Raw genomic sequence first — 14,796 nt, forward strand, 5'->3', positions numbered from 1 at the left:
TGTTATTGCCAAGCTAGCGATAGAAGTTGCACGTGAAGATGCTGATGAATTTGCACATAATTGGGGAAAGTTGGCAGGAATCTGCCACTGGGATATATTTCCGCTTGGTATCTTTGTATAGTAGTAAAAGCAAAATGATGCAGATACGTACGGGATCGCATTAATAAATCCTGCAATATCTAAGTAAATAAAATACAGGCGAGCAGGGGGCGGTCGCATGGGGATGCCCAGAATGCCCAGAATGCTGGGAATTACTATGTGAAACAGGTGAGCAGCTGCCTGCCGGGGGTGGGCGGCTGACATCACAGATGAAAGACGCCTGACCCATTCTTGAACCTGGATGGGGAAAATATAGGTCAGTCAAGACGTCTTATAGGGGAAAAAAATCATTCAATGGTTGGTGACCACGGAATGATTTTGCCTCCATATGCTACCCCGCGAGCTATCCATTGGCAGAGCTTGGCGGGGGGTGGGCAGTGATTTTTCGTTAATCAGGCTAAACCAGCATCACCCCCATTTTGTGAATATACCAATATATATATATATATATATATATATATATATATATATATATATATATATAGGTATATTCTCACACAAGGTGAAAAAATGTTCAGCACACCAATTTATGAAAATATGAAAAAAAGCTTTTATAAGCAAAAGACTTGAACAATAGCACATGGCAACATACTGAGCTCAAACATTTTCCAAAAAGTGGGAAGGTTACTTATCATGGTCCAAGTGCATCAATGAAACTGCATATTCTATAGGACACCCATCACCACTTCCAAGCAGGATACCCGACAGCCTGTGTCGGTGGTGCTACCACCTTCTTCAAGGGTACAAAGCATACTGATATTGTTGCCATTTAAATAGAGCAGGAAGTGGCGCCAAAATCCCCCAAACAAACCTCACCTGTTGATTCAAACACCTGGGCAAATCAGCGTCATACCACACTGCTGGAACGCAGGAAGCATATCGTGGAACGCATATCCACTTCCGGTTCCGGTAATACGTGACACCAGCAAAGAAATAAAAATATATACAAATGCGCCGCTGCGCTCGGAATCCACAGCAAAGACAGTAATGGGGGGACGTTAATCACAACTCACCATACCGCCCGAGTATGTTCAGTACACCATCGGTGCACTTCACACACAGGACGGACAGTGTGGTCGCTTCCGCGTCACTTCCTCCTCAGTGGAACGCACAAAGCAAGGCTGTGGAGCGCACAGCCATTGCTCTGGCTCCGCTGCTGTCACTAGCGAATCCGATATAGCACACATGCGACTAGCTATAACTTGGGCAGTGGATTACTGCGCTATTAGTATACTGGCATACAAGTTACCACAAATACACTTAATGACAGATATTTTACCCATAGTGTTAACAACATCGAGGACTTATAGTCTGTATGAAATTCTGGTCACCACATTCCTGCCCTACCTAGGACCATCACCATGTGAAAAAATAAACAACAATTAGTGGCATATCAACCTCACCAAATTGGGAATAATATAACATGCCCAAACGTAGAATATAGAAAGAAAAAGATCTTTTTAGAAGAAATTTTTGTGTATATGTCAAATACCACCAACGTGACATATGAAAAAATTATCTGTATATACAAGTCGTACAATCCATCAGGATGATATAGTAGTAACATACAATATGTATACCGGTAGTAATATATTTTATATACACTAAGATAAACATAATAAGCATGTGAGCAGTCCCACTAGATAAACACATTTAGATTGAGTTCCTCATTCAACCCGTTAGGAGCTAACGAATTAAAGTTATAAATGAATTCACATTCCTTGCGTAGAAGGAAAAGGTGTCTATCACCACCTCTTTTGGGCGGTTTTATCTGAAATAGAGGCATAAATTTAAAGTCCCGCAACGTATGTCCAGCCTCAAAAAAATGACGTGCCACAGGTGGAGTGGTATGGTCACGGATTAGCATTGCCTTTTTAATTGAGGAACGATGCATTCCAATTCGCTCTTTGAGCATCCGGATCGTTTTTCCTATGTAAACATAGTGACATGGGCAAATGACCCCGTAGACGATAAATTTGCTATCACAGTTCATCCGATGTTTCAACTTGTAGTCAGTCCCAGATTTTACATTATGAAATGTATCACCTGTGATCATGAACTGACAGTTTACGCAACCGCTACATCTGAACGCTCCATTTTTACCACCTAGCCAGGTGTTTCTATTGGCTGTCGGTCCAATGTCAGATGATGTAACTTGATCTTTAAAATTACTGCTGCGTTTATAAGCAAATAGCGGTTTCTCAACACAAAAAGGTCCCATAACGGGATCTGACTCAAGTATATGCCAGTGCTCAAAAATAATCTCTCTTAATTTAGTAGAGGCAATAGAAAATGTTGTAGGAAAAATCATGCGCTGTATAGTTTTATCCCGTGCGGGCTGGGAGAGTAGAGTGTTCCTATCAAGGTGTAGACATCTCTGGATGGCTCCTTCAACCTCTTTTCTGTCATAACCTCTATCAATGAAGTCCTTACCCATAGCCTGTAAGGCCTTAGGGAGTTCCACTGGATTGGAGGTAATTCTGACGACACGAAGAAGCTGGGAATAAGGCATCCCTTTCTTCAACGAAGGGGGATGAAAACTTTCTGCTCGGAGGACTGAGTTAATGTCCGTAGTTTTTTTATAAATGGATGTACCCAATCTGTTATTCTCAATTCTCACTTCTACATCCAAGAAGCTAATTGCAGTGGGGCTGCTCACATGTGAAAACCTTATGGTACCCGGCAATCCATTAAGGTAATTAATAAAAAGTTCCAGCCTATCAGGGCCCCCGGTCCACAAAAAGAAAATATCGTCTATAAATCTAACATAAGATGATATAAATCTAGAAAAAAGACCATTTTTCAAAATGTGTGATGTTTCATAGTCATGCATAAATAAATTGGCGTAGGCCGGGGCCATGTTGGAGCCCATGGCCGTGCCCTGAAGTTGCAGAAAAAAAGAATTATCAAATAAAAAATAATTTTTATGCAAAATGAAATCAATCAGTAACATAAAAAAATCAACCGGAGGACCCTTATAGGCTGGATTCTGAGTAATGATGCGTTTAATAGCATCAGTCCCTGATGTATGACTAATGTTTGTGTACAGACTTGTGATGTCACAAGTGACTAGCAAAATATCATTAGGTACTACAGTGATCTTGTCAATGCGGGTCAAAAAATCAGTCGTATCTTTCAAAATTGTATCAATCACTGATACTACTGTCTGAAGAAAAAAATCCACAAACTGGGACAGATTCTGGCACAACGAATTCCTTGAGGATATAATTGGCCTCCCCGGTGGTCTATGGAGGCTCTTATGTATTTTGGGCAGTATATATATCAATGGGGTGACAGGGAATGGCTGGGTCAAAAACTCACATGTTACCTCATTAATCCATCCATTTGTCACACCCATTGACAATATACTGTCCAACTCTTTAGAGTACATGGATGTGGGGTCATACCGCAATGCTTTATAGCACTGTGCATCAGATAATTGTCGCTTAATTTCAGCGACATAATCGCTGGTATTCATCACCACCACACCTCCGCCTTTGTCGGCGGCACGAATTACTATATTTTTGTTAGCATTCAAGTCTACAAGGGCTTTTTTCTCATCAGGAGATACATTGGAGTATGAAATGCGTTGTTTCTTAATAAAGGGTATAAGATCACGCCTGACCAATCTAATGAATGTGGCAATCGAGGGATTAAGACAAGGAGGATCGAATGAACTTTTCTTTTTAAAGGGCTGAGCAGGGGTATTAGTAGGAGGTTGCCTGGAAAAATGGTCTTTGAGCTTAAGTTGTCGATGGAATTTATGTAGCTCCACTTCACAGTCAAATGCCTTTTGTTTAAAGGTCTGGACAAACGAAAGTCCCTTTTCTAACACCTGTTGTTCACCAGAGGTCATTACATGATCTGAGATGTTAAAAACAGTTACCTTTTGGTTCCCCTGGGAGGCTGTTCCCTTCTTTCTGTGCTTCCGTTTGCTCCGCCTGCATTTCTTCCTCGTCTCCGCCCTCTCGCATTGCCCCCCTCTTTTAAAAAAAGGTTACCTGGGTTGCTATTGGATTGGTCTGAGTCTGAAGTTTGAGACTCAATATCAGTGTATGGTTTATTGAATCTTCTCCTCCCCCCCATACGGGGTTTCCAAGTTCTTGCACTACTCTGGGAGAAGATCCAAGGGTACACCCGTACCTCTTTGTAATCCTCACGGACTTTCTTGTATTTATTTTTTTTAAATGCTAGCAATTCCTCTCTAAAGGTATTAATTCCTTCTTCAATTTTATTAAGCCAGTCTGTCCCACTATCTCCCTTAAGGGTATCAAGACCGTGACTCTCGCATTCACTGATCTCACGTTCAAGAGTGATAATGTCACTGTTAACCTGTTGGATTACCAGTACCATAAGGTCCAAACTACCTTGATTCAATATATGGCACCATTGCTTGCAAAATTCTTTGTTGTTTCTACCCAGGGTGGGTTGGTTCCTAATCCTAAACCCCCTAGGGATTAATTTTTCCCGATGGTACTGGGATAGGGTAAGTCCATGGAGGTTTAATTCTACTAGTCTCTTCTTCATCTTAAACAGATCATCATAAATTTCCTGAGGACTATCAACATCAAAATTGAGAGTCTCAGTATTGGAGAAGAGAATTTTACCAATGTCCTTATCCAAGAACCGTTTAGTACCAGCTAGGTCACTTGCATCGAGATCCATGTTGTAGATAATCTCACACGATGTTTATCCAGAGAATTATTATTATCTTCAATTTAGAACCTCAACTGAGGCAAAAAAATGAAAAAATAATAAAAATAAATTTTCAAAAAAAATTGTGAAAAACCAAAAAATGACAAAAAAAATTTATTTACAAAAAATGCGGTGCTGGCTCCACATAAATAGATTTCATATATACATATAGAGAAACCGCACACAAAGATCTTTGTTCCCAATGGTGGGTGCCTGATCATATAAGAAATATCATAGGTATATTCTCACACAAGGTGAAAAAATGTTCAGCACACCAATTTATGAAAATATGAAAAAAAGCTTTTATAAGCAAAAGACTTGAACAATAGCACATGGCAACATACTGAGCTCAAACATTTTCCAAAAAGTGGGAAGGTTACTTATCATGGTCCAAGTGCATCAATGAAACTGCATATTCTATAGGACACCCATCACCACTTCCAAGCAGGATACCCGACAGCCTGTTTCGGTGGTGCTACCACCTTCTTCAAGGGTACAAAGCATACTGATATTGTTGCCATTTAAATAGAGCAGGAAGTGGCGCCAAAATCCCCCAAACAAACCTCACCTGTTGATTCAAACACCTGGGCAAATCAGCGTCATACCACACTGCTGGAACGCAGGAAGCATATCGTGGAACGCATATCCACTTCCGGTTCCGGTAATACGTGACACCAGCAAAGAAATAAAAATATATACAAATGCGCCGCTGCGCTCGGAATCCACAGCAAAGACAGTAATGGGGGGACGTTAATCACAACTCACCATACCGCCCGAGTATGTTCAGTACACCATCGGTGCACTTCACACACAGGACGGACAGTGTGGTCGCTTCCGCGTCACTTCCTCCTCAGTGGAACGCACAAAGCAAGGCTGTGGAGCGCACAGCCATTGCTCTGGCTCCGCTGCTGTCACTAGCGAATCCGATATAGCACACATGCGACTAGCTATAACTTGGGCAGTGGATTACTGCGCTATTAGTATACTGGCATACAAGTTACCACAAATACACTTAATGACAGATATTTTACCCATAGTGTTAACAACATCGAGGACTTATAGTCTGTATGAAATTCTGGTCACCACATTCCTGCCCTACCTAGGACCATCACCATGTGAAAAAATAAACAACAATTAGTGGCATATCAACCTCACCAAATTGGGAATAATATAACATGCCCAAACGTAGAATATAGAAAGAAAAAGATCTTTTTAGAAGAAATTTTTGTGTATATGTCAAATACCACCAACGTGACATATGAAAAAATTATCTGTATATACAAGTCGTACAATCCATCAGGATGATATAGTAGTAACATACAATATGTATACCGGTAGTAATATATTTTATATACACTAAGATAAACATAATAAGCATGTGAGCAGTCCCACTAGATAAACACATTTAGATTGAGTTCCTCATTCAACCCGTTAGGAGCTAACGAATTAAAGTTATAAATGAATTCACATTCCTTGCGTAGAAGGAAAAGGTGTCTATCACCACCTCTTTTGGGCGGTTTTATCTGAAATAGAGGCATAAATTTAAAGTCCCGCAACGTATGTCCAGCCTCAAAAAAATGACGTGCCACAGGTGGAGTGGTATGGTCACGGATTAGCATTGCCTTTTTAATTGAGGAACGATGCATTCCAATTCGCTCTTTGAGCATCCGGATCGTTTTTCCTATGTAAACATAGTGACATGGGCAAATGACCCCGTAGACGATAAATTTGCTATCACAGTTCATCCGATGTTTCAACTTGTAGTCAGTCACAGATTTTACATTATGAAATGTATCACCTGTGATCATGAACTGACAGTTTACGCAACCGCTACATCTGAACGCTCCATTTTTACCACCTAGCCAGGTGTTTCTATTGGCTGTCGGTCCAATGTCAGATGATGTAACTTGATCTTTAAAATTACTGCTGCGTTTATAAGCAAATAGCGGTTTCTCAACACAAAAAGGTCCCATAACGGGATCTGACTCAAGTATATGCCAGTGCTCAAAAATAATCTCTCTTAATTTAGTAGAGGCAATAGAAAATGTTGTAGGAAAAATCATGCGCTGTATAGTTTTATCCCGTGCGGGCTGGGAGAGTAGAGTGTTCCTATCAAGGTGTAGACATCTCTGGATGGCTCCTTCAACCTCTTTTCTGTCATAACCTCTATCAATGAAGTCCTTACCCATAGCCTGTAAGGCCTTAGGGAGTTCCACTGGATTGGAGGTAATTCTGACGACACGAAGAAGCTGGGAATAAGGCATCCCTTTCTTCAACGAAGGGGGATGAAAACTTTCTGCTCGGAGGACTGAGTTAATGTCCGTAGTTTTTTTATAAATGGACGTACCCAATCTGTTATTCTCAATTCTCACTTCTACATCCAAGAAGCTAATTGCAGTGGGGCTGCTCACATGTGAAAACCTTATGGTACCCGGCAATCCATTAAGGTAATTAATAAAAAGTTCCAGCCTATCAGGGCCCCCGGTCCACAAAAAGAAAATATTGTCTATAAATCTAACATAAGATGATATAAATCTAGAAAAAAGACCATTTTTCAAAATGTGTGATGTGTGGCAACAATATCAGTATGCTTTGTACCCTTGAAGAAGGTGGTAGCACCACCGAAACAGGCTGTCGGGTATCCTGCTTGGAAGTGGTGATGGGTGTCCTATAGAATATGCAGTTTCATTGATGCACTTGGACCATGATAAGTAACCTTCCCACTTTTTGGAAAATGTTTGAGCTCAGTATGTTGCCATGTGCTATTGTTCAAGTCTTTTGCTTATAAAAGCTTTTTTTCATATTTTCATAAATTGGTGTGCTGAACATTTTTTCACCTTGTGTGAGAATATACCTATGATATTTCTTATATGATCAGGCACCCACCATTGGGAACAAAGATCTTTGTGTGCGGTTTCTCTATATGTATATATGAAATCTATTTATGTGGAGCCAGCACCGCATTTTTTGTAAATACATTTTTTTTGTCATTTTTTGGTTTTTCACAATTTTTTTTGAAAATTTATTTTTATAATTTTTTCATTTTTTTGCCTCAGTTGAGGTTCTAAATTGAAGATAATAATAATTCTCTGGATAAACATCGTGTGAGATTATCTACAACATGGATCTCGATGCAAGTGACCTAGCTGGTACTAAACGGTTCTTGGATAAGGACATTGGTAAAATTCTCTTCTCCAATACTGAGACTCTCAATTTTGATGTTGATAGTCCTCAGGAAATTTATGATGATCTGTTTAAGATGAAGAAGAGACTAGTAGAATTAAACCTCCATGGACTTACCCTATCCCAGTACCATCGGGAAAAATTAATCCCTAGGGGGTTTAGGATTAGGAACCAACCCACCCTGGGTAGAAACAACAAAGAATTTTGCAAGCAATGGTGCCATATATTGAATCAAGGTAGTTTGGACCTTATGGTACTGGTAATCCAACAGGTTAACAGTGACATTATCACTCTTGAACGTGAGACCAGTGAATGCGAGAGTCACGGTCTTGATACCCTTAAGGGAGATAGTGGGACAGACTGGCTTAATAAAATTGAAGAAGGAATTAATACCTTTAGAGAGGAATTGCTAGCATTTAAAAAAATAAATACAAGAAAGTCCGTGAGGATTACAAAGAGGTACGGGTGTACCCTTGGATCTTCTCCCAGAGTAGTGCAAGAACTTGGAAACCCCGTATGGGGGGGAGGAGAAGATTCAATAAACCATACACTGATATTGAGTCTCAAACTTCAGACTCAGACCAATCCAATAGCAACCCAGGTAACCTTTTTTTAAAAGAGGGGGGCAATGCGAGAGGGCGGAGACGAGGAAGAAATGCAGGCGGAGCAAACGGAAGCACAGAAAGAAGGGAACAGCCTCCCAGGGGAACCAAAAGGTAACTGTTTTTAACATCTCAGATCATGTAATGACCTCTGGTGAACAACAGGTGTTAGAAAAGGGACTTTCGTTTGTCCAGACCTTTAAACAAAAGGCATTTGACTGTGAAGTGGAGCTACATAAATTCCATCGACAACTTAAGCTCAAAGACCATTTTTCCAGGCAACCTCCTACTAATACCCCTGCTCAGCCCTTTAAAAAGAAAAGTTCATTCGATCCTCCTTGTCTTAATCCCTCGATTGCCACATTCATTAGATTGGTCAGGCGTGATCTTATACCCTTTATTAAGAAACAACGCATTTCATACTCCAATGTATCTCCTGATGAGAAAAAAGCCCTTGTAGACTTGAATGCTAACAAAAATATAGTAATTCGTGCCGCCGACAAAGACGGAGGTGTGGTGGTGATGAAAACCAGAGATTATGTCGCTGAAATTAAGCGACAATTATCTGATGCACAGTGCTATAAAGCATTGCGGTATGACCCCACATCCATGTACTCTAAAGAGTTGGACAGTATATTGTCAATGGGTGTGACAAATGGATGGATTAATGAGGTAACATGTGAGTTTTTGACCCAGCCATTCCCTGTCACCCCATTGATATATATACTGCCCAAAATACATAAGAGCCTCCATAGACCACCGGGGAGGCCAATTATATCCTCAAGGAATTCGTTGTGCCAGAATCTGTCCCAGTTTGTGGATTTTTTTCTTCAGACAGTAGTATCAGTGATTGATACAATTTTGAAAGATACGACTGATTTTTTGACCCGCATTGACAAGATCACTGTAGTACCTAATGATATTTTGCTAGTCACTTGTGACATCACAAGTCTGTACACAAACATTAGTCATACATCAGGGACTGATGCTATTAAACGCATCATTACTCAGAATCCAGCCTATAAGGGTCCTCCGGTTGATTTTTTTATGTTACTGATTGATTTCATTTTGCATAAAAATTATTTTTTATTTGATAATTCTTTTTTTCTGCAACTTCAGGGCACGGCCATGGGCTCCAACATGGCCCCGGCCTACGCCAATTTATTTATGCATGACTATGAAACATCACACATTTTGAAAAATGGTCTTTTTTCTAGATTTATATCATCTTATGTTAGATTTATAGACGATATTTTCTTTTTGTGGACCGGGGGCCCTGATAGGCTGGAACTTTTTATTAATTACCTTAATGGATTGCCGGGTACCATAAGGTTTTCACATGTGAGCAGCCCCACTGCAATTAGCTTCTTGGATGTAGAAGTGAGAATTGAGAATAACAGATTGGGTACGTCCATTTATAAAAAAACTACGGACATTAACTCAGTCCTCCGAGCAGAAAGTTTTCATCCCCCTTCGTTGAAGAAAGGGATGCCTTATTCCCAGCTTCTTCGTGTCGTCAGAATTACCTCCAATCCAGTGGAACTCCCTAAGGCCTTACAGGCTATGGGTAAGGACTTCATTGATAGAGGTTATGACAGAAAAGAGGTTGAAGGAGCCATCCAGAGATGTCTACACCTTGATAGGAACACTCTACTCTCCCAGCCCGCACGGGATAAAACTATACAGCGCATGATTTTTCCTACAACATTTTCTATTGCCTCTACTAAATTAAGAGAGATTATTTTTGAGCACTGGCATATACTTGAGTCAGATCCCGTTATGGGACCTTTTTGTGTTGAGAAACCGCTATTTGCTTATAAACGCAGCAGTAATTTTAAAGATCAAGTTACATCATCTGACATTGGACCGACAGCCAATAGAAACACCTGGCTAGGTGGTAAAAATGGAGCGTTCAGATGTAGCGGTTGCGTAAACTGTCAGTTCATGATCACAGGTGATACATTTCATAATGTAAAATCTGGGACTGACTACAAGTTGAAACATCGGATGAACTGTGATAGCAAATTTATCGTCTACGGGGTCATTTGCCCATGTCACTATGTTTACATAGGAAAAACGATCCGGATGCTCAAAGAGCGAATTGGAATGCATCGTTCCTCAATTAAAAAGGCAATGCTAATCCGTGACCATACCACTCCACCTGTGGCACGTCATTTTTTTGAGGCTGGACATACGTTGCGGGACTTTAAATTTATGCCTCTATTTCAGATAAAACCGCCCAAAAGAGGTGGTGATAGACACCTTTTCCTTCTACGCAAGGAATGTGAATTCATTTATAACTTTAATTCGTTAGCTCCTAACGGGTTGAATGAGGAACTCAATCTAAATGTGTTTATCTAGTGGGACTGCTCACATGCTTATTATGTTTATCTTAGTGTATATAAAATATATTACTACCGGTATACATATTGTATGTTACTACTATATCATCCTGATGGATTGTACGACTTGTATATACAGATAATTTTTTCATATGTCACGTTGGTGGTATTTGACATATACACAAAAATTTCTTCTAAAAAGATCTTTTTCTTTTCTTTCTATATTCTACGTTTGGGCATGTTATATTATTCCCAATTTGGTGAGGTTGATATGCCACTAATTGTTGTTTATTTTTTCACATGGTGATGGTCCTAGGTAGGGCAGGAATGTGGTGACCAGAATTTCATACAGACTATAAGTCCTCGATGTTGTTAACACTATGGGTAAAATATCTGTCATTAAGTGTATTTGTGGTAACTTGTATGCCAGTATACTAATAGCGCAGTAATCCACTGCCCAAGTTATAGCTAGTCGCATGTGTGCTATATCGGATTCGCTAGTGACAGCAGCGGAGCCAGAGCAATGGCTGTGCGCTCCACAGCCTTGCTTTGTGCGTTCCACTGAGGAGGAAGTGACGCGGAAGCGACCACACTGTCCGTCCTGTGTGTGAAGTGCACCGATGGTGTACTGAACATACTCGGGCGGTATGGTGAGTTGTGATTAACGTCCCCCCATTACTGTCTTTGCTGTGGATTCCGAGCGCAGCGGCGCATTTGTATATATTTTTATTTCTTTGCTGGTGTCACGTATTACCGGAACCGGAAGTGGATATGCGTTCCACGATATGCTTCCTGCGTTCCAGCAGTGTGGTATGACGCTGATTTGCCCAGGTGTTTGAATCAACAGGTGAGGTTTGTTTGGGGGATTTTGGCGCCACTTCCTGCTCTATTTAAATGGCAACAATATCAGTATGCTTTGTACCCTTGAAGAAGGTGGTAGCACCACCGAAACAGGCTGTCGGGTATCCTGCTTGGAAGTGGTGATGGGTGTCCTATAGAATATGCAGTTTCATTGATGCACTTGGACCATGATAAGTAACCTTCCCACTTTTTGGAAAATGTTTGAGCTCAGTATGTTGCCATGTGCTATTGTTCAAGTCTTTTGCTTATAAAAGCTTTTTTTCATATTTTCATAAATTGGTGTGCTGAACATTTTTTCACCTTGTGTGAGAATATACCTATGATATTTCTTATATGATCAGGCACCCACCATTGGGAACAAAGATCTTTGTGTGCGGTTTCTCTATATGTATATATATATATATATATATATATATATATATATATATATATATATATATATACAGTATAAATGACAAATTAGGGGGCTGAATCAAGTCATAATCATCAATGGTTATAGCCAATCTTGAATGATTTTGCCATCGATTGGGGAGAACAAAATGGTTCCCCTCCATCGATGGCACAGCACAACCATTCATTTTATTTTTCATCCAAGGTGCCGGGACACAGATCAAAACTCTGCCCCCTGACACCCACTCTGCCCCACTTCCCACCAGTTCTGCCGCTGACTGTGCTGACAGGCGACCCAGGCAGCAGTGAGTGCTGAGCTGGTCCCGCTCCGTGCATATCTAATGAGCGGGGACCCAGCAGGACCCGCTCATTACAAATGCACGGGGTGGGGATCCACTTATTCTATATGCACTGCACTGGGTCCCAGCTCATTAGATATGTACAGGGCGGGACCAACTCAGCGCTCACTGCTTTCTGGGTTGTCTGTCAGCACAGCCAGCGGCACCCGTAGTCCATTGCCTCACCACTTCTTGGGTCGACTGTCAGTTCAGACAGTGGCGCCCATCACAGACCACGCTGGCACTGCTCCGCCAAGACGCCGCAGGGTCTGCCACATATATAGCTACACCACTGGGATAGGTACACTTCTCCAAGCTTCATGCAATTACACCTGAATGAGATTGCTATTAGATCAGGTGGTAGGGGGAAACCTGCTTCCCACGGATCTCTTTCTCCTAGCATTTGCTGGTTACAGCCTCTTAAGGTTCAACTCACAATGTCCCCAAAATGTAGAATAATAACTACAGTATATACAAATTGAGGATCCGTATTTTTATACATCAGTACAAGCTATGCATATTAGAGGAGAAAATGTACTTGCATGCTTTTTTAGGAAAAAATATTTAGAAAAAATAAAAATACAGTTTACAGTTATCTTTAGGAAAAAAATAAGAAGCAGATTGATTTAAAATGCAGGTAAAGGAAGCAGAACTGTATGTGTCTCACAGGAGGAATACTATAAACAAAAATAGTGACAAAGAATATATTTTAAGGAAAGAAAAGTATTAAAAAGAAAAAAAAAACATTACAGCTGATGCAGCGAGGCACTAGGAGACTCAACTGACAGCCTGCTTTCTGGCCGAGAGCCAGGCTGAATACAGCACACTGTCACACATGGCTTGTCCCTAAGACATTCTGACTTTGGGTGACACATGGGGACTTTAGGAAAAATAAAACAAGTGAACCATGAATGATCCATATACCATTGAGAGCAAAGAGAGACCCAAACATGCCCCTGTCTGCTCTCTGTACATCTTGGAAAGTTACCTGATAACAGTGTGCAGCTCCCTAGCCGCTAATAATGATAGAAAGCATTTAAGTATTTCCAGAATGTCATCAAATTGCAGTTGCCTAATTAACTAGTTCACTCACTGTAAACCTCATTTACAGGTGAGTGTCATTTTGCATTAAATCGATACATTGCCTCTCTTCTGTATGGCCCTGCAGACACGTTGTGGCGCCATATAAATGAGATAAATATCAGCAATATGTGTTAATGGCACTGATACAATTAAGTCAGTTTATACCCCAAATGGAAAAACTTCTATCCAATTGGAGCCTTTTTCTCACACTCTAGCCAATCAAAGTAAAGCCACTTTGTTAGATAGTTGAAGACAGACCTACGCCTGTATTTCCCACCAGGGCTATTGGTGATATATGTGTGATGATTTAAATGGATGCACAGGTGACTATTAATATTATTTTTTAACCCCTGGGATGCTACAGGGGATGTGGACCAACTGGCAACAAGGGTTAAGTGAGTATATAGATTTTTTTTTAAATCCATCTAGTAGAGTGTACTGGAGAAATGGACTGACTGGCCACAGGGACATGTGAGTATATGTGAGTGAGCGTATTAACGTTTTAATATCTACGGTGTGTGGACTGTGTATATTTTAATATTTATTTTACAGAAGTACTATAGGTACCAGCAGAGCCTTAATGCCCCAGATGCTGGTACTTTTGGTTCTCCAAGTACCGACATCTGGGGGAGGCTTGCTGGGGACTGTTGTCCCCTCAGTAAAGAACAATCTTAGTTATATCCAGGGCTATTTTTCTGCAGGCTCCAGCAGGAACTGTGGCCCTTATTCTAGTTCACTCTTTCTGACAAAATATTTCTTAGATGGACAAAAACATGTGCACTGCAGGTGAGGCAGGTGTTACTTGTGCAGAGATAATTCGATTTGGGTGGGGTTTTACACCTGCCTTGCCTGCAGTGCACATGGTTTTGTCCATCTAAAAAATATTTTGTCAGAAAGCGTGAATAAGAATAAGGGCCACAGTTCCTGCTGGAGCCTGCAGAAAAATAGCCCTGGTTATATCTTACTGTGAATTATTGCTGTCAGCTCTGCACCTACTGCCCAGAGGTGCCTGGGTTAGCCGCGGGCATCAGCCTAGCCCCGTTGTATATTAGAAAGAAGGACCCCTTTATAGGGAGATCCATGCTTTTCCAGAACCCCTAGCCTGGGCTGAGTAGTTAGGGAGATTAATGTTTTGCCAAGGGAACCCTGCAAGGTGTGTCCCCTGGCTGTAATATTAACTCAACACCCCCATTGCTAGTCAGG

Source organism: Crinia signifera, chromosome 3, assembly GCF_055691185.1.
Source record: "Crinia signifera chromosome 3, ASM5569118v1, whole genome shotgun sequence".
Classification (NCBI taxonomy): Eukaryota; Metazoa; Chordata; class Amphibia; order Anura; family Myobatrachidae; genus Crinia; species Crinia signifera.